The sequence below is a fragment of the Pinus tabuliformis genome, chromosome 1_2, assembly GCF_031772625.1.
Source record: "Pinus tabuliformis cultivar Carrire ecotype Pingquan chromosome 1_2, CPIR1, whole genome shotgun sequence".
NCBI lineage: Eukaryota > Viridiplantae > Streptophyta > Pinopsida > Pinales > Pinaceae > Pinus > Pinus tabuliformis.
In genome coordinates, this window is record NC_142298.1 from 1,086,952,088 (window position 1) to 1,086,973,426 (window position 21,339).

The window sequence follows — 21,339 nt, forward strand, 5'->3', positions numbered from 1 at the left end:
AAGAAATGACTATCATGACGTTTGATCATAATAATTAGTTGGCCACCATGCAAGCAAATCAGGAAGAAGAAATAAACTCCATGCAACATTGCTTGATGAACATAAAGGAAAAGAATGATAAAGTAATAAAAGATATGGAAGAACACCATGCCAGACAAATCAGTGATATAAAAGTTGAATACTCTAGTCAGATGGATGCCATTAAAATAAAGGTTCTAAAGTTTCAACAATGGTCAGAGGATAAGAGAAACCAGGGGACATCAATAGATTAGAAACCTTCTCATTTGCTGCAACAAGCTCCATCTTATTATGAGGAGGTCATTGGTTCAATTGAAAGATGGTTAGTTGAAGGTGATCCAGATAGACTTAAAAATAATAAAGATCAGATGCAAGATAAAGAAAGACATATCACGCATACTTCATCTGATAGTTTTGAAACAGAAAGTTCCATGTCATCAGTAATTCAACCTGCCACAAAGAAAAAGCGCAAGAGAAGGAAAATGAGAAGAAGATTTGATACATCAGATGGTTGCGAGCAGCTTGATTTTCGGATAGGAAAAAGTCCTACCATATGCAAAATTGGACATGGCACATCCAACAAGCAGCCGACAGACTTGCCTGAAAGCAGGCAAATGCTCAGTATGCACTTTATTGAACACATCTGATGCCATGGGGCATCCTTTGTATCGTATTTCTAACCCTTCTCCTTGTTTTTTCCGCATTTTCATTTCTGTTTTAGGATTAGATTTATTTTTCTAGATAGTTAATAAATGAAGAGCTTTTATCTTTCCTGTGCTTAATGTATATGATGATTTTGGATGGACGCTACTTATTTTTGTGTTGTATGGATGCAGATTCTGGATTCTCACATTCCTGCAGAGCAGCAACGTGTCCCCAAGTAGAGCCAGATGTTGACCACTACCGGTCAACTACCCATGCAATACATCCCCCTTTTCTTCGCAAAAAGGGGTAGCACCTGATCGATGTGTCCGTGCCATCCTGCAGTCATTAGCAGCTTAATCAATTTAATTGTAAACCTAGTCTGCATGTATGAATTGTAAATAATCTTAGCAGATATGAGTCGTGTATGTAAATTGCCTAGGTGGACCTAACTTTCTAGTGGTAATCTACGTCCCAGAAGGTTTTTCGTCTCACCGATCCATGATCGGCAGAGTTTTCCTTCAACCTGACCCCAAAGCCGGGATGGATTTTGTTATTAGAACTTTAGGAGAATCCTAGTGTGTTAATCTGCTAGATTATAGTTGTGTCGCAGAAACTGGGTGTTTTGTGAGGGTCTGTATTAAGTGGGTTTGTCCCCTTAAGATGTAAATTGTAAAAGTCATGATGTAATGTGTCTTGAGGGTTGGAAAATGTTTTAAATCCCCTCATGAGTCCTAAGTCCTAGGTCCTAGGTGATGTTTCCAAAGGCTTAGTTCGATGATCCATTTAAGAAAATAAATAAAAAATTAAAAAATTAAAAAATGAAATAAATAAAAAAATAATAAAAAATTATAAAATAAAGCAAAAACCCTAAATAATAAAATAATAATATTTTAAATGAATGCATGCAAAATATCATTTTTAAATAAATCGACGGATGAGATCAAGAGATGTCTTGATCCTCATCAACGGTCGAGATCATTTCGACATGGATCACTCGAACTAGCCGTTGGGATCATTTCCTTTAAGTAGGGTGTTAGGGGTCAGTTCAGATCAATAATTGGATCTGTGAGTCTTGTACTGAAGAAGCTCTCTTGTACTCTGTTTCTGGTTAATAAAAGAAGACTCTGGGGTCCAAATCTTGTTGGTGTTACTCTCTGGAAGTGCTGTGAGCTAATTTAGTTTCTGCATATTTTATGTTTTAGCCATTAATAATAGCTTATTGTAGAGTATTGTGAGCACAGGTATCTTGTTCACTTGCTAGGGTTTGAGTGGTGTTAGGGTTTCTGAAGTAATGGCAGGTATCTCCATTACTTTCTGAGATCTAGCAGCATTTTTGCCCTCTTTACTGATGGTTGAAGTGAGCTGTGCAGGAAACCCTCATTGAAGAAGAATTAACGGGCGTTTGGGGAAGTTCTCGGCTGAACCAGCCAACTCCCGCAAGCATTTTTTGCTGAGCCCAGTTGGATTTGATCCTGGGTCTATCATTCAGTTTATATTTCTAATTTGCATGAGAGATTTTCTGAAGTTCTTCACAATGAAAACCTGAAGTTTTTATTCTTTAAAATATTTCTGTGCTTATTGTTGAATCTGGCTGTTAAGGGGCCAAAATCTGTAAATTAGTCAAGTTGATCTAGGTTTCAAGTTTTGCCTTATCCGCAGTCTTCACTAGGGTTTAGGGTTTTTTAGTTTAGTTTCTGGCATATATTATTTTAGGCTTTCTTTTCTTTTTGCAGGATATAGGTGCAGGTTTTGAAAAATATCTCAGGATTTCCATGATGCAAATCTGAAGCAGGTTGTCCACACGCAGCTCCAGCTCTCCCCGTGCCTCCTTATTGCACTCATTTCACTGTTTGCCCTTCATGTTATCCGCAGCAAGCTTTTGAAGCTGCAAAGCCATAATCAAATCACCACGGCCAGAAAATCCATGATTTTATTTCTGCCCACTGCCATCGTGCATGCAATCCTTTCACAGCCGCTGCTATACGGGCTCCCTCATTTCATCATACAAGTGAGCTACGCATCTGCGTCCTTGTCTTTGCAACCTTATTTACAAACCTGTGTCCACCCTCCACCAGTTTTTTTTTGTTGCCTATCCGCTGCTCAGCCAGCAAATCCAAGCCAAATTGAAACACTCAGTTCTGAGCCAGCTTGCAGTGAAGGCACATTGCACTGCTTGCCCGTATTGCTGTCCTGCCATCATCTCAAGCTCCGCCTGCTAGCTGCGTCCTCCAGTGTCCAGTTCTACGGATTCCCATTCTCGATACGGGCCAGATTTCAGTCTCAGATCATCAAGCCAGTCATTGAAACTTGCAATATTACGATTCATTTAAGCCGCCGACAGTGATTTACGAGTTCTGGTGAGGTGATTCGCATCAAGCGCAAGGGAAAGGGTATCTATTGACGTCTGCGAAACGCCTTTCACCTCCATCGAAAACTGTCGGCCCAGGCAATTTATTCAGTATCTGCAAAAATTTCGATTCAAAGCCACCATCCTCGCCAGTCCCACCGTCAAAGTGCAATCCGTGAATAACAAAAAAGAAAATCGAGTTTTATTCTGCGTGAATGAGTTCTCAATGGAACGTATATCCTGTGTGGAAATAACCAGAAAATCTCAGGTCGAAATCTATCCACACGCAGAGCAGGGTTTCTAACACGCGTGAGGTTTCTCCCTGCGTGTGCTCGATCTTTTCGGGCCAAGTGATTTACGAGTTCTGACAGATGATTCGCATCAAGCGCCAGGTTAATCTTCACATGAAACAGTTCATTCATTCAGCGGATGCCAGAAGTCCGTGAGGCAAAACGAGCTACGGGGGCAACCTTGATAACGCATTGAGACATTTCATCGGGCCAGGTAAACGTATTGTGCAGGTGAGCTATGATCTCTTTTCCGTTTGCGAAGCAGGTAAATCGAATTGGTGTGTTGTGGTCATTCTGCGTGGTTACGTAGGTTTAGTTTAGGGTTCAAATATAGTTTCGTTTTTTTTAAATTCGATTTCATTTAGTTTTGTTTTATAAATTTGTTTTTTGTTTCTTTTAAAATATATATGAAAATAAAAAATAAAAAAAAAATGCGATTTTGCTTTTTTCATTTTTGACTTAGGTTTAGATTTAGATTTTAGATTTTTTAATTTTGACTTTAGCTATAGTCTTAACGTTTTCATAGTTTTAACTTATATTTAGAATAGACTTTAAGTTTAAAGTTTTATAATTTTTAGATTTTTAATTTTCATTTTTATAATATGAAAAATAAAAAATTGAAAAAAGATTTATTTATAAAAAATTTTTTAGGTTTTATTTTTATATAGTTAAGTTTTAGATTAGTTAATTTTAATTTAGATTTTTTTTTAATTTTTTTAGGTTTTGTTTAAAGTTTATAAATAAATTTTCATTTTAGGGTTTTAGCTTTAGTTTTAGATTTTAAAATTTTTAATTGTTTTTTATTTAGAATTTATTTTAGTTTTAATTTTACCCTAAAAAAAAAAAATTTGGAAATTTTTGCCAGATCCAGTTGTTCTCGGGGAATTATCATGTTATATCTTTTATGCTGAGATTTAAATTTTCAAGTTTGGATATGAACGTGATATCTGGTTAATGATTCATAATTCCGTGGTTGTTTAAAAGCCTTTATCTCTTCAAAAAAAAATTTTTGGATATCGTTATTGAGCTTTAATCGCTGAATCATTATAAGAGCATTGTGGTTTTACTGGATATCTTGCATTTTTCGATTTATTTGATGATAAATGATTGGTGTTCATGGTTTATATTTCTACAACATTTAGCAAGTAATCATTTAAACATCAATCTCATAAGGCACTGGTCATTTAACTTCACAAAGTCATTTTTAGTGCTTCGTGTCTCCCAGCCAACGGGTCGACAGTTGGTCTTCATCACCTCATAGGGTCTACCCCCTTAGCCGCAGGAGACAGGCTTAAACGGAGAGATCGGGGATCAGAGTGACAGCCCCCGGTCTGAGGGTTGTCGTGTCAATCTGCGCGACAACAGTACCAACTTTTCTAATGCTTTCAAATATCCTCTAGTTACCTCTGCATCTAAATGGGGTTTGGTCCTAACCCCACCCCCTGGTGTAGGTTGGCCCAACCAAGATGTAGAGTAGTATTTTGGCGTAAGGATATACGCCAAGCAATGTAGTGGAAGATTAAGTCTATTCCACCGTTCACACACACAATCGTGAATCTGATTATACAAGTCGGGATCTCTGTTATGAACAATATCTTTTATTTCCCCCAACATGGTATCCATCTGCTCATACACCTCGCCAATCACTGGTTTGTTTGTATCTGCAAACCGAATCATGTGATAAATGGGCTTGGTGAAATCCAATACTTGCCTCACACTTGTCCAAAATTGACCATCAAGAGCGGCCTCCTCCACCAATTCAAAACCTCGCCTGTCAACTGCATTTGTAGCCCTTTCCTTTAATACCTGCCAATGTGGACTTGATACCATGCTAGCCAATGACTCTTACCTTCAAAAGGCGCCTGAAGGTGAGGTAAGCTACCAAATCTGGTCTTCGCAATCTTCAACAACTCCAATCTCGAGTGACTGCGGAAAAGGCCATGGGTATTGCTATGATTTGTAATAAATTTTATCATTTGTTTGCCTTTCTTGTACAAATCACCAATCCATTGGTATTGTGCATTTTTGTTTTTGACAACATCATGCATCAGAAGGTTCAATGTGTGAACCAAACATGCAGACCAAAATATGTTGGGGTATTTATCCTCAATAATTGCTCCCGCTGCCTTACAATTAGGAGCATTATCAGTGATGACTTGGATGACATTGTATGGCCCAATACGGTCAATTGTTTCAAGTAATGCTTCTGTAATGTTGATGGCGGTCCTGAACATGTCTGAGTAATCATGTGCAGTTAGAAAGATGGGACCACTAACAGACACAGCAAGAACACTTATCAATGGCTTGCCTTTTACATTTGTCCATCCATCAGATACAATGGACACCCCATGGTCAGTCCAAGAACTTGTCATTCTATTCAAAGAATGTGATATTTTTGCTTTTTCATGATCAAGGCCAACGGTTCTTGCCTTGTCATACCCAGGGCTCTTGTATCCTTTAGGGGCATCATTTATGGCAGAAACCATTTCGTGCCAATAAGGTGAGCGAAGAACATTGAATGGTATCCCACATGCATAGAGAAACCTGTAAACTTTTGAATCCACATCATTCCTACACCCCTCATCAAGGAAATCTGATATGGTTCTATGCCTTAAAGCTGATGACCCTGTGCCTCCATATCCACTGCCTTGGGAGGATGCTGAAGGAGTTCTTTGTGATTGTGAGCTTGGTTCAAAGAAACCCCTTGATTTTTTTTATTTGTATTGGGCTTCCTCCTCTTCCCTTATGTATTTGGCTCTATCCACTGCTGACACCGCTGGACAAGTTTTGATTCCTATTTGTTTGTCTCCATCCCATGGCCTTTTCCCGCAGAGGTGTCTTCTAGCACGGGTGTATGAACCTGTGTAATCATTGTTGCAATGGGGGCAATGAAATTTAGTGGTTCCAACTTCCACCCCCTCTCCCTGTTTCAGCCCCGTTAACATATTTCCACAATGGGGTTTGGTCTTGTTTAGTTTTTTGAGGGTCATGTTCACCCTCCTCCAGCGCCTCCTCATCGGGGTTTTCATCAATTCGACTTTCTCCAGCTTCTTCATCCCCCTCTTCAGTTTGGCCCCTCCGTTTCCTACTCTCCAACACCATAATAACCATAAAAGGGACCAAGAAGAGGAAAATACCAAGAAATATAGCCAGGTCCATGGTGTTTGATGTTTGTAGGGTTTTGAATCTGCAAATTAATTTAATTTATTGAGATTAATTAATTTAATTTAAATTCATGATTTTTAAACTAAATAAATTAAATTAAATTAATTAAATTACTACCTAACTAAATTAAACTAACTAAACTAACTAAATTACTAAGTTACTTACCTCTTTGCAGGCTTGCTCCTCGCTCCTCGGCGCTCCTTTGCTCTTGCTCTCCAAGAAACTCAACTCAATGAAGTGATAATGAATTTTTTTTAGGCCCATTGGGCTTTTAAAACAATTTATTTATTTATTTATTTTTTTTTCTTCGGGTCCGCGGAATTTTTTTCCGCCGGATCGCTCTCGGCGCTGCCCGAAACGCTCCCGGGCTTAAAATTTCGCTCCGGGAGCGACGGAGCGATCGCTCCCTAAAATGGCAGGGAGCGTAAATTTTTCTATCGGGAGCGCGCTCCCGACCCGCTCCCGCCCGGAGCACGCTTCGGGAGCGGGTTCGGGGGGGGGGGGGGGGGGGGGCTCCCCCGCAACTCTGCTCTATCATCAACTGTTATACAGTGTAAGTGATTTCTCAATCAAGTTTTACAATTACTTGCTTGGTTAAATTTATCTTTTATGTCCTTTAAAGAATATGTTTTAGTTAAGGCAACATGAAGTTTTTATTCTCACTAAATTGTTTGTATAGCAAAATACATAGGTGTATCAAAATTTATCACATTTCTTCAGTTCGTTAATATCATTCCGGAGTTTTTAGTTCCTTTTGCCATTCTCAAATCAGTGTTGTGTCTAAATTTTGCTATTCTTTCCTTTTTTCCCTTTCAAGTTCCTTCACCTTAGTATCCAGGCTTTTCAAATAACTATTTTCTTTCTTGCCTTTCTAGATGTTTGTTCCAAAAATTCCACGAGTTAGGCTAGTGTGTGATGTTCTCTGCATGGTTCCTCTGTTTGTTGTATTTCGTTGCGTGCAAGAGGAATGTGAACCATCTCTTCCAGAGTGTTTTCTTTTTGCCAAACATTTCTCTTTGTTTGAAACATTCCATTTGTTAAAGAATTTTTGACTGATTATGTAATACAAAATGAGGCACTTAATCCTTTCCTCAACTTTCTTACACATGGCTTCTTTTCTTCAACCCTTCTTAATTCCCAGTGGGCTAGTATACAACTTCATCTTTTACATCTTTTTGTGGTTGTAGTTATCTTGCCTACAATTTTTACTTAATGAAAAACACTGCATGTGGAGCCTACACATATCGTTGGATGCCATAGCTAGTCCCTTTGATTGGATTGGGAATGAGTTCGTGACATTTGTGTAGTGTTCAGACATCCCAATTAAGTATTTTAAGGATTGTGTCAGTTGGCTGAATTCTCAACATCTCGGGTTCTTGCACATATCTCAACTTGGAACTACGAAGAAACGAGTAAACTGAACCATGAAGCTACAAGTAGAACATAAATTCTGTAGAGTGGATATATTTTTTCTATTGCTATAGGCATGCCCATTTATTATTCTGTGACTAATAATTGTTTATATTTTGGCAATTCCGAGGCTGCCTATGAATGCTTTCTTTATTTTCTTTTCTCAATGAAATACATTGCGTACTGGGTCAATGTGAGAAGCTAATTCGAATAATTCCAAATATTTTCTTTATTGAGTATTTATAAAATTTAATACAAGATTGAATTTTATAAAATTTAATATAAGATATAAAGTCTTACTTTGAATAAGAAGCTATGTTGTTAAGGCTTTTTGGAGGGGATTTTTAGTTTAAATTGATCTAAAGACAAAAATCATATCATATAAGGAATCAAAATGATGGTAAGTAAAGATCTCAAGTTTACTAAATTCTTTAATGTTTTGGATTTTAATAATTAATAATTATTTTTTTATGGATTTCAGAGATCTGTGGCTTGAATCTTTTGGATCAATGACCGGAGAATCCACAGTTTTAACATTTTTGTACCAACGTTTCAAATCCCAAATGGGATCCATCATCAGGATATGAGAATGATGATGACAGAAGAGCAACAAAGAAGTAATAAATAGTGATGAAGATAAAACATGACAAACTGTCGGCTGAAATGATTTTTAATTAATTTTAATTTTAATTTTATAATTTTTTTTAATTAATTTTAATTAATTTTATAAATTTTTCTATTAATTTGTATTAAATATTTAATTAATTTTATATAATCTAAAATTAATTTGCTTATTTAAAATTTTTTAATATATTAGTTTTGATTTATTAATATATTATATATATAATATAATTTTAATTTGTTTTAATATTAATTTGATTTAATATATAGTATTAATTTGTTCTAATATTATTAGTTTGCTATGTTAATTTGATTTATTAATTTGTTATAATATAACTTTGTTTTATTAATTTTATACCTAGATCTAAATGAAATTAATGCTAACTCTAAAATGAAATTAATTAATAACTAGAACTAAATGAAACTAAAATTAACTCTAATATGAAAATAATTTATACCTAGATCTAAATGAAAATAATATTAACTCTAATATGAAATTAATTTAAACCTAGGGAAATATTAATTCTAGAATATTAACTTGATTTATGAATATTATATGAATAATATTAATTTATATTAATATTAAATCGATTTATTAATTTGTTATATTATTATTAATTTGCTTTATTAATATTAACCTAGATCTAAATGAAATTAATAATAATTCTAAAATGAAATTAATTTTAACCTAGGGAAATAATAAATCTAATCTGAAATTGATTTTATACCTAGGGAATATTAATACTAAAATGAAATTAATTTTAATTAATATTAATTCCTAAATAATTTAATTAAATTATTAATATTAATTATATTATATTAACTATTATAAATAATTAATATTTATAATAAATTAATATAATGATTAATAAATTACTCAATAGCAATGAAGAAATTAATAAATCCTAGATTTTAATGGAAATTCTAAACCTAGACCTAAATGAAAAACAAAGACTGAAGACACAAGAAAGGAGAGGGATAACTTACCTGCTGAGGCCTTAACCAGGGGATGCGCTTGCGTTTGCGTTTTTTATTTCCTTGATCAAGGGAAGCCAGCTCCCGCTAATCTCCACGCCATTATCTCTGTTCAGATTATGAGGATGTTTGATAATTTCAAGCGCTTCTCTGATCTTTCGTCTCTGATGTTGCTCTTCCTTAGCGATAATTGATGCGCTTTCCAGACAGATATGGTGTTTAGTTTTTAAGGAGTGCTCTGCCAGGGCTGAAGTACGAGATCTTCCGTTCTTAATATCCGCGCCATGTTCCTTGAGTCTTGTCTGGAGGGAGCGACCTGTTTCACCAATGTAGCTTTTTCCACAGGAACACTCTATTTTATAAACTCCTTTAAGCTGATGGTTGTCGATATCATCTTTAACAGACTTCAAACTTTGTCTGATAGTACCAGGAGCTGAGAAATGAGTGATAATGTTTTTCTTTTTTAGGATTTTAGCGATTTTGTCCGTAATCCCATGGATATACGGTAGGAAAACAATACCACAATTAGGCTGGTCTTGAGCCTTAGGTTCATGAGAAAACAACTTTCTTTCAGCCTTCTCTATGGCCTTTTTGATTTCATGCTCCTTGTAGCCTATACTTTTAAAAGTTAAGATTAGATGCTTCTTCTCTTCCTCCAGGTGCTCTGAGTCGGAAATTCGAAGGGCTCTGATGGCCAGCGTGTTTAGAACACCAACCTTCTGTGCAGGGTGATGGTGGGAATCAGCATGGAGGTAACTCTCTGTGTGGGTTGATTTCCTGAAAACCTTATGGCCCAAAGAGCCATCCTCTTTTCTGATGATCAGGACGTCTAAAAACGGAATGCTCTTGTTTTCTTCAAGTTCCATTGTAAACTTTATATCTGGAGAGTTGATTTTATACCTAGGGAATATTAATACTAAAATGAAATTAATTTTAATTAATATTAATTCCTAAATAATTTAATTAAATTATTAATATTAATTATATTATATTAACTATTATAAATAATTAATATTTATAATAAATTAATATAATGATTAATAAATTACTCAATAGCAATGAAGAAATTAATAAATCCTAGAATTTAATGGAAATTCTAAGCCTAGACCTAAATGAAAAACAAAGACAGAAGACACAAGAAAGGAGAGGGATAACTTACCTGTTGCTCTTCTGTCATCATCATTCTCATATCCTGATGATGGATCCCATTTGGGATTTGAAACGTTGGTACAAAAATGTTAAAACTGTGGATTCTCCGGTCATTGATCCAAAAAATTATTTTTTTGTTTTTAATTATGGTCTACTTTTTTATTTTTTTGTTTTTAATTATGGTTATCTTTTTTATTTTCAAGTTTTCTATTTTTTATCTCAATTTAATGGCGAGGGAAAATATTTCATTTATAAATATTCTTTATTTTTAAAATAGACATTTTACACATTATGAAATATATTCTTACTCAAACTTTATTTAATTCGAATTAATCTATTCTGATATTTTATTTATTTATTAGTATAAAGATAATGATTCCCCATAATGGGTTAACGGTAGGTTTGTAAAACTTCCCGATTGCCTTTGAAGATTTTGTAAAACGTTGTAAACTGAAACTACGAGAGAATGCTTTTACCGCTAGTGGCAGTGAAGACCGTTGGCAATGGTAGATTGGACAAATTTTGATATGTTTGGCTCTAGACGAACAAAAAGTTAGAAAATATTGCATGTGAATGGAGTTGGAAATAACTTCTCCACATAAGTCATGGACAATCTGCACTGTGTATCGACTAGTCCAATCCACTTAACACAATGAAGCTCGTATACTCCACCACAACACTGTGTGCTTACCTCGGCGAAACTCTGTAGAGTCGTGGTTGTTTCTTGAACACCACAAAACAACACCCTTCCCCTCCTAAGTAGTAGGGGTTGTGAGAATGATCCTTCTCCCTACCCTACAATCCACCCTTTCATCCGCGTTTCCATTTTACTTTCTCTCTGTTTTTCCTTTGCTCTGCTCTATATTCTCTTTCTTTCCTCTTCTTCCTCTCATTCAATTCGCCATAATCGGAAATTCTCTTCGGAGTTTAAGTCCCTTATTATTACTAACCATCCTCACCATTCCATGGCGAACTAGAGACCCTCCCATCTGTTGTGCAAGAGGACTGGTATTACCTGCACTGGCCACAATAAACCTCACTACCATGGATCTACAAAGTCCCATTTCTCCTTAATGGGCAATTTGTCATTTCTCCGCTCCGTTGATCTTTCAAACAGTGCACTTCATGGTGATATCCCGCCGCAATTGGGACACTCTTTCGTTTGAAATAATTGTGGTTGTGCTTAGGAAGCATTCCGGGTCACCTTGCCAGATGCTATAATCTGGTTGACCTCAGGCGGTCATTTACCTATCTAAGTGGAAGTATCCCGTGGACTTGGGTTGCCTCCCACATTTGCAGATCCTTTTCTTGGGAGAAAACAACCTCATAGGTACTATTCCCTGTTTTTTTAATCAAATATCTCTAATTTGATTGATTTGGAGATTTCCATAACCGTCTTACTGTCAGCATTCCTCTTCCTCTTTGGTCCTCCAAGACGAAAACAAATTAACAATCTACCTGGGGTAAGTAAATTATCCTTCCTCAGAACCTTAAGTTTGTAATCCAATCATCTTGATAATGGTAATGCTACTACCATATCCCTTCTTACAACTCTTGCAATTGTTCTCACCTAAAATGACTAACCTTTGATCATAATACGCTAAGTGGTATTTTTCCATTACCATAGGCAAGTTTTTTACCAATCTATAACAAAATAAACAAAAACATCCCTTTGCAAATTAGTAATTTGTTGTCGATTTGACAACAACCCTATAGAATTTTTTCCTATGTCAATTTTGGAGCCCACGCTAACTGTCGTTTCAAGCCCCCATGTGTCATCATGTGGTTTGATTTGATATTTGTGTGTTTTCTCCTAGTGGTGTATCCTCCTAAGTCAATGTGTCTCAAGCATCGTCACCTAACCATTAGAAGCGTTCGAGTTAGTAAGTTCATAGTTAAGTGAACTCGTAGTCTGTCTTGACTTAGAAACTTGCCTTCTAGCCATGCACACACTCAAAAGGCACACAAAAGCAAAAAAAGCAAGCAAAAGCATGAAAATCTCTCATAAAAGCAAAAAGCGCACTTAAAGATGACGAAGGCTTGCACTTAAAGAAAACACATTTCTTCGGGCCGAAGGAATGCGCTCTGCTAGGGCACACTCCTTCAGGTTGAGCTAGTGCACCCTACCTGGGTGCACTCCTTCATGACGAAGACTTGCGCCCTATCCAATTGCATGCACAATCCAACTTGTTGCATGAGGGCCAACTCCTAGAAAATAGGAATACCCTTAACTTTTTTTAACTGATCGTTCATCTGACAACGAGTGGCACTCATGGATGAGTTAGTTTTGCACGTTGATCTCTTTAAATAAAGTCATCTAATCATTCCTTCATCATCATTTCATCTGAGCGCACGATTGGAAAATCATCAAGCTCTTCATCAACTAGTGCAACAAGTAAGTTTGCATGCTTAAATCTTTATCGCTTTTCATCATTTCACTGTCAAATCTTGCTTTGTATGCTGTCAATTTCTTGTTTTGCAATGTGTTTGTTGGCATTTTAGCTGGATCTTCATCTTGCAAGTGTTCATTTACTGTCGCATGCAAGAAACCTTTCGCATTCATGAAACTTTTCATCTTCCACCATGCATGCGACAACAACTTATATAGCCTTGCAAATCATTCCTCTCCTTATCTTAGCATCAAATTCTGCTTTCTGTACTTCTTTATGGGCTCTTTTCAGGCAGAGAGCACTCTTTGAGCTCGAAGCTCCTTTAGTCTCGAAAATTGCACCGTGTTCAACCCAGTTTTATTCCTAGGTGCATGGGTGCATCACGAAGGCCCGAAGCTTTTCCCTTAAGCGCTTCGGAGTGCTATAGTGCATCCACTTTTCCTTAGGGTGCATGGGCGCATTGTTGAATTTCTACGACCCTGGGTCTAGGTTAGAGTCTTAAAATCATTGACGCTACCAAACCAAGAATCTCAACCATAAACTACTTTGCACAGCGGAAATATAAAGCAGTAAATCAATACGCACAATGATACACAATTTTAAACAAAATTGTACAATAATGTACAATCACCAATCTTCATTATATTAATCCAAATCTGATAAATACAACAGTCTATGGTTACAAGATACAATGACAAACTTGGCTGCAACACTTCTATGTCATATCTTGTCTTGCCAGTCCGTCGCACCCGTACTGCTCACTAGTAGTGCCTTAGTCCATCAAGGCCACTACACATCGAGACTCCAGGAGGGTTGCCACCTAACAATGTTGCACGTCCATCTATAGAGTGTACATGGGTTGATCCAATCTGCTCCTCTAGGTTGGCCAACACCCGAGTTCCAATCTGCCAGGCTAGCAAAAACTCTTGTCCATGAGAGTGTTGCACTTCAGCACCATCCTTCACCCAACCTTCAGCTGCTCTTCATCCTTCAAGATAGCTCGTCTAGGGCTACTTTGGGTAACCAACATGCTGCCCTCCAACATTCCTATGGCACCCAATACTGTCACTATGGAATATGCACCGATGAAGGCTTCACGATTACGCAATCTTGCCTCCAAATTGGCTCCCACATGGTTCTCCTCAAACTTATCCAAGACTGGTCAATATTTGACCCACTACACCTCCATCTCAACGCTTCAGGTCTTCTGTCGTATTGCTGCTATCTTCTGTTCCTAGTCAGGGAACTTTGCAAGCTACAACAACCACTAACCAATCACTGAACAACCCTCAAACAACCTTCACAAACTGCGGCCTTGGCTAGGAGGGACACTCCTCCTCCATGCTAAGGTTAAGGGCCACAACTGCCCTTAAAACAACCTTCGCTATCCTTTGCTACTGTTCTAGCAATTTGGCACCCCTCAAACACTGCTCCATCCAATCTGCAAACCTCCAGCATATGCCCCTGCTCCTCGGTCTCCACTGCCCAACAATCCGCAATAAAGACAACCCTGAAACAAGCCCAAACAACCCTCCAAAATGCCACGCTGTCACCTACAACACTGTGGCTCAGTCACAGTTGTACCTCGACCTCCAAAACAGGAACTCCACGTTGTCCTTATGCTCCCTTTGTTGCGGCTAGACCTTCCTCTTTCTCCACCGAAATTTTAGAGCTTATCTTGGAGTGTATTGCACCAAAATGGATGCTTCAAATGACTCCAATCCATCCTTAATTTATAGCCTTTAAGGCCTCCAATGAATCACATGAAGAGACATGTCTTTTGGATTTTACTTCAAGTCGGCCTACTTGAAAAATCCAATAATAATTATGTCAACTTCAAAATTCAATTTCTCCCAAACGACAACTCGGATTTGGACGATTTTCGATGCGTTGGAATCTTTTTTCTGAGCATTATCATCCTCATCCATCACATGCCGTGAATCCATCATGGTTTTGCCCCAAAACACAATGGGTGCCAAAACCCCATACTTGGGTTCTAAGCCCACAAGCTGCCCTTGTGGCACTTTGTCCTCCAAACTTGAACCCTCGGGCTTGGAGTACCTCCCAAGCTACACAAATCAACACTCCCTCTTAGCGAGGGAGGTATTTCCAAGACTAGGAATTATCTTGTCATCATCATCATTGCTCACAACACTTTCCCAACTCTTGGCGCTCACAATCGCAACAATCCCTGTACAGTGAGCTACGCCCTCCTCGGAAGTGTCGATGTCACTGTTGGAAGCAACCTGCTTCTTCTTCTTATATTGTAACATCTTCCACTCTTTCCATGATTCCTTCTTGGAAGTTGTAGGAGCACCCTTGCTCACCACTGACCACGCTCTTCTTAGGTTGCAGAGTCTCCCTCTAAATCTGCAAGCTCCCTCTCGAACTAGACTCCCTCTAAGTCTCTGGAACCTGGACCTTCTCGGGAAAGTGTACCTTCTTCTTGGGAACCTGTACCTTCTCCTCTGAAGCCTACATTTGCACCTGCACTTTCTCCTGCTTCTCTAGAACCTGCACCTGTCCCTGCTTATTTCCATGATCCTTAGGCTTTCCCGTCAACCTCTAGAGAACATTCTCCCTGACTCCAAGCACAATCCCATCAGACTTAGAGCCTCTAGGTCTGAGTCTTTCCTTTCCATCCTGGAACAAGACCTCAAAGCCCTTCTTCTTCATCTTCGAAATAGAGAGGACATTATATCTGAGTCCTGGTACAAACAGTACATCTTAGACTCACATCATACGTCCTCTCTCCATCCTGAATGGCACAACGCCCGATCCTCGGATCTCCAACTGAATCTTGTAACCCAACACCATGTGCAACTTCGAGTCCCATCTGACTAGTCTCAAAAACATCCTGTGACCCTGTCATATGCTTTGCCGCACCACTGTCCATGTACCATCCATCCTCAGTGATAGTACTCTACAAGAAATGAGAAATCATGGAAAAGTCCTCCTCTTCCAATCTCTTGGAGAGATCGTCCATCTTTGCTGAAGCAGCAACACTGGAGGCTTGCTTTCCTTTCTTCTTCTCATCATTTCTCGTCTTCTTCATCGGACATATCGACGAAAAATGACCCATCTCGCCACAGTTGAAACACTTGGCTTTACTCAAGTCCTTCTTGTGCTTACCCTTCATTTGTGATGCAAGTGCCATGTCATCATCTGAAGCTTTCTACTTTGGCTGAATATCCTCCTCTTGCAATTCTTCCTGAATGAAGTCATCCCACAACCTATTCTAGTTTGGTAGCTTCTCCTTGGCAACAATCCCTTTGATAAAGGGCTTCCATTCCTAGGTGAACACTTTCAAGGCAATCCTTACCATATCTCCATCTAAGACAGTCACACTAATGGCTGCAAGCTCATCTTTGACCTGATACAATCTTGTCAGATACGAGGCCACGCTTTCACCCTTTAACATCTTGGTGGCCTTCAACTTGTCCTCTAACACCAGTACCCAATTCTCGTTCTTATTCTGAAACAAATTCTGAAGAGCCATCCACATCTCATGTGCGGTGTTCTTCTCGGACAAATGAGGTATTAGGGCATCCCTCACACCATCAACGATGATCAATCTCGTCCTCGCATCCAAATCTTCCCATATTTATAGCTCCTTAGGGTCGGTTGGCTTCTTGATTTCTTTCTCGGCGAAATCCCAGATCCTGTTGATCTACAAGATCAACTTGACCCTTTCCTTCCATGGACTATAGTTGGACAACCCGTCCAACCTGTCCTCATATTGGATACTGGCCTGCAACTTCGACATTGTAGTGAAACCTTCACTCACAATGTGACCAACTCCCTCTCACGTTGTACTTCGTTGCACACAACTCTGATTTACTTGACTTCCAAAGTAGCTCATACACGCTCTGATACCATGTTGAATTTCCACGACCTTAGGTCTAGGTTAGAGTCTTAAAATCACTAACACTACCAAACCAAGAATCTCAACCATAAACTACTTTGCACAGCGGAAATATAAAGCAGTAAATCAATACGCACAATGATACACCGTTTTAAACAAAAATGTACAATAATGTACAATCACCAATCTTCATTATACTAATCTAAATATGATAAATACAACAGTCTATAGTTACAAGATACAATGACAAACTTGGTTGCAACATTTCTATGTTGTATCTTGTCCTGTCGGTCCATCACACCCGTACTGCTCACTAGTAGTGCCTTAGTCCATCAAGGCCACTACACATCGAGACTCCAGGAGGGTTGCCACCTAACACTGTTGTACGTCCATTTGTAGAGTGTACATGGGATGATCCAATCCGCTCCTCTAGGCTGGCCAACACCCACGCTCCAATCTGCTAGGCTAGCAACAACTCTTGTCCATCAGCGCGTTGCACTTCGGCACCATCCTTCACCAGTCCTATGGCACCCAATACTGTCACTGTGGAATCTGCACCGATGAAGGCTTCACGATTAACCAATCTCGCCTCCAAATTGGCTCCCACAGGCTTCTTCTCAAACTGATCCAAGACTGGTCAATATTTGACCCACTACACTTCCATCTCAATGCTTTAGGTCTGTTGTCATACTGTTGTTATCTTCTGTTCCTAGTTAGGGAACTTTGCAGGCTGCAACAGCCACTAACCAACCACTGAACAACCCTCAAACAACCTTCACAAACTACGGCCTTGGCTAGGAGGGACACTCCTCCTCCACGTTGAGGTTAAGGGCTGGAACTAGCCCTCAAAACAACCTTCGCTATCCTTTGTTGCTGTGGTATGGCCTGCGGCCTACCACACAACACTCTTCTAGCAATCCGACACCCCTCAAACACTGCTCCAGCCAATTTGCATACCTCCAGCATATGCCCCTATTCCTCGGTCTCCACTGCCCAGCAATTCGCAATAAATACAACCTTGAAACAGCCCCAAACAACCCTCCAAAATGCCACGCTGTCACCTACAGCACTGTGGCTTAGTCACAACTATACCTCGGCCTCCAGAACAAGAACTCCAGATTGTCTGTATGCTCCCTTTGCTGCGGCTAGACCTTCCTCTTTCTCCACTGAAATTTCAGAGCTTATCTTGGAGTGTATTGCACCAAAATGGATACTTCAAGGATTGTTCTTAGTTCTGTCTTGCTGCATATACTACAATGCAAGGCTCTAACATCCCTCACACTTGATGGCTTCCATAGTGATGGGAAATGTCTGGATGTATCAAATTTTAGCGAGATACAATTGAAGGAACCTAAGGCGACTTTTACGACATCTAGAGTGTGGTGTTGCTAACCCTAATAACAATACTAACAATAATAATTGTGTTAACAACAACACTAACTGCAATGCAATTGATAATGGTGTCTCAGATGAATATGATGTCGAGGTTTGTTCTGAAAAGAGCGTCGGGGACAGGGATGAACACAGAGACAATGATGGAGTTGCCGAGGTTTGTTCTGGAAGGAGCATTGGGGACGGGGAGGGACAAGGAGACAGAGATGGTGATGGAGATGGAGATGCACTTGATGCTTGTCATTAATCCATAATTTTAATTTGAAAGCAATTGCAAGGGTTTTAGAAGAATGAAATTTTAATTGTAAAGAATTTTAGTGCAGGGTATTCATTTAATTTATTTTTTATTCCAAATCTTTGTATTATGTTTACAGAATTCCTGCAATGTTAACTTAATGTTCTTTGTGGGAGGAGCTCGAATTAGAGAGATCTAATTCATAATTTTTTTTTCCTTAGGCAATTTAAAGACTTCTTTTGGCTTCCAATGTACATGATCCTTTAGACTCAATGGGTGTGTGAATCGCTGGCCAACTTTCGAGGTGAGCTGTAGATTAATCTTGGCATAGTTTTAGTTTATAGCTCTAGTGTGGAATTAGAGATGTGTAGAAACCTTAAAGCTCACTCTGAATTCTGTAAATATATTTTAACATCATAATATTGATGTCTCCCACTATTATACTATTTATTAAAGCTTTTCTGTTTAATTGGTTAAAATTTGCATCACCTCCATTTGGGGGTTTTGATTGTTTGTTATATAAAAGTTGTTCATGGAGTTGCCGAGGTTTGTTCTGAAAAGAGCATTGGGGACAGGGAGGGACAAGGAAATAGAGATGGTGATGGAGATGGAGATGCACCTGGTGCTTGTCATTTATTCAACATTTTAAGTTGAAAGAAATTGTAGGGGCTTTAGAACAGTGAAATCTTAATAGAAAGAAGTTTAGCACAAGGTATTTATTTAATGTAATTTTTTTTGTTCAAACCTCTGTGTAATGTTTACAGAATTCTTGCAATGCTGACTTAATGTTCTTTGTGGGAGGACCTCGAATTAGAGAGGTCCCATTCAAATTTGTTTCCTTAACCAATTTGAAGACTTCTTTTGGCTTCCAATGTACATGATCCTTCAAACTCAATGGGTCTGCGAATCGCTAGCCAACTTTTGAGGTCAGTTGTAGATTAACCTTGGCATAGTTTTAGTTTATAGCTCTAGTGTGGAATCAGAGGTGCAAAAACCTTAAATCTCACTATGAGTTCTATAAATATATTTTAACATCATAATATTGATGTCTCCCAGCATTCTACTATTTATTAAAGCTTCTCCGTTTGGTTAAAATTTGCATCACCTCCATTTGTGGGTTTTGATTGTGTTATTTAAAAGTTGTTCATGGAGATGTCGAGGTTTGTTCTGAAAAGAGTATTGGGGACAGGGAGTGACAAGGAGACATCGATGGAGATGCACCTAGTGCTTGTCATTAATTCACCATTTTAATTTGAAAGCAATTTTAGGGGTTTTAGAACAGTGAATTCTTAGTTGTAAATAAGTTTAGCGCAACATATTCATTTAATGTAATTTTTTTTGTTCCAAACCTCTGCATAATGTTTACAGAATTCCTCCAATACTGACTTAATGTTCTTCGTGCGAGGAGATTGAATTAGACAAATCTCATTCATAATTTTTTTTTCCTTGGGAAATTTAAAGACTCCTTTTGACCTCCAATGTACATGATCCTTCAGACTCAATGGGTTTGTGAATCATTGGCCAGCTTTCGAAGTGAGCTATAGATTAATCTTAGCATAGTTTTAGTTTATAGCTCTAGTGTGGAATTAGAGATTTATAAAAACCTTAAATCTCACTCTGAATTCTGTAAATATATTTTAACATCATAATATTGATGTCTCCCACCATTCTACTATTTATTAAAGTTTTTCTGTTTGGTCAAAATTTGCATCACCTCCATTTGGGGGTTTTGATTTCGTGTTATTTAAAAGTTGTTCATGGAGCTGCTGAGGTTTGTTTTGAAAATAGGAGGGACAAGAAGACAAAGATGGCAATGGAGATGGAGATGCACCTGGTGCTTGTCATTAATTCACGATTTTAATTTGAAAGCAATTGCATGGGTTTTAGAATCGTGAAATCTTAATTGTAAATAAGTTTAGTAGAGGGTATTCATTTAATGTAATTTTTTTGTTCCAAACCTATGTATAATGTTTATAGAATTACTGCAATGCTGACTTAATGTTCTTCGTGGGAGGAGATCGAATTAAAGAGATCTCATTCATAATTTTTTTTCCTTAGGCAATTTAAAGACTTCATTTGGCCTCCGATGTACAGGATCCTTCAAACTCAATGGGTATGTGAATCACTGGGTAGCTTTCGAAGTGAGCCATAGATTAATCTTGGCATAGTTTTAGTTTATAGCTCTAGTGTGGAATTAGAGATGTGAAAAAACCTTAAAGCCCACTCTGAATTATGTAAATATATGTTAACATCATTATATTGATATCTCCCACCATTCTACTATTTATTAAAGCTTTTTTGTTTGGTTAAAATTTTCCGCATCACCTCCATTCGAGGGTTTTGATTTTGTGTTATTCAAAAGTTGTTCCTAAAGCTGCCGAGGTTTGTTTGAGGAATGAGTTCCAGGTTTTAGATTTCCACCCTGTATTTAATTCAGGCTTGGCCTTATTATATTTATTTATTTATGTTTTCTTTTTATGGTTAAATCTAAAATTTGGCCCTTGTTGATGCTATGGGGGTTTGTGTGCCTTGCCAAAAGCATGTTGTTTTGACTCCTTGTGTAAGTTTCTCAGGGATTATTGGTGATACGAAAATGAATTATAACTTTTCTTTAAGTGTCTTATATTATTTGTAGATGGATTTACACATGAAGCTGAAAATATGTTTCAAATTTATTACTTGTTTCGCATTTCTATTTTTTCTACGTAATTCAAATAATTGTACCTCTTGAATATATATGTTTTCTGGTAACATTTTGAACTATGAAATATGGATGTCAGTATTCTAAATTTAGTTAGAGTGATAAATATCATGCCACGAGAACATGAGATGTGTAT

General features: G+C 37.9%; 1 long non-coding RNA gene across 5 annotated transcripts in view; it reads left to right on the top strand.

Annotated features, from left to right (window-relative positions):
• Positions 1-20,814, top strand: part of LOC149209958 (uncharacterized) — a 58,547-nt gene extending 37,733 nt beyond the window's left edge. Inside the window, exons 2-4 of one of the 5 annotated variants that reach the window (XR_016252916.1) lie at positions 18,724-18,806; positions 19,267-19,428; positions 20,291-20,814. This is a non-coding gene — a long non-coding RNA (uncharacterized LOC149209958). The other 4 variants (XR_016252917.1, XR_016252915.1, XR_016252918.1 and 1 more) reach the window with 4 other exon arrangements.
• The last annotated feature ends 525 nt before the right edge of the window (positions 20,815-21,339 follow it).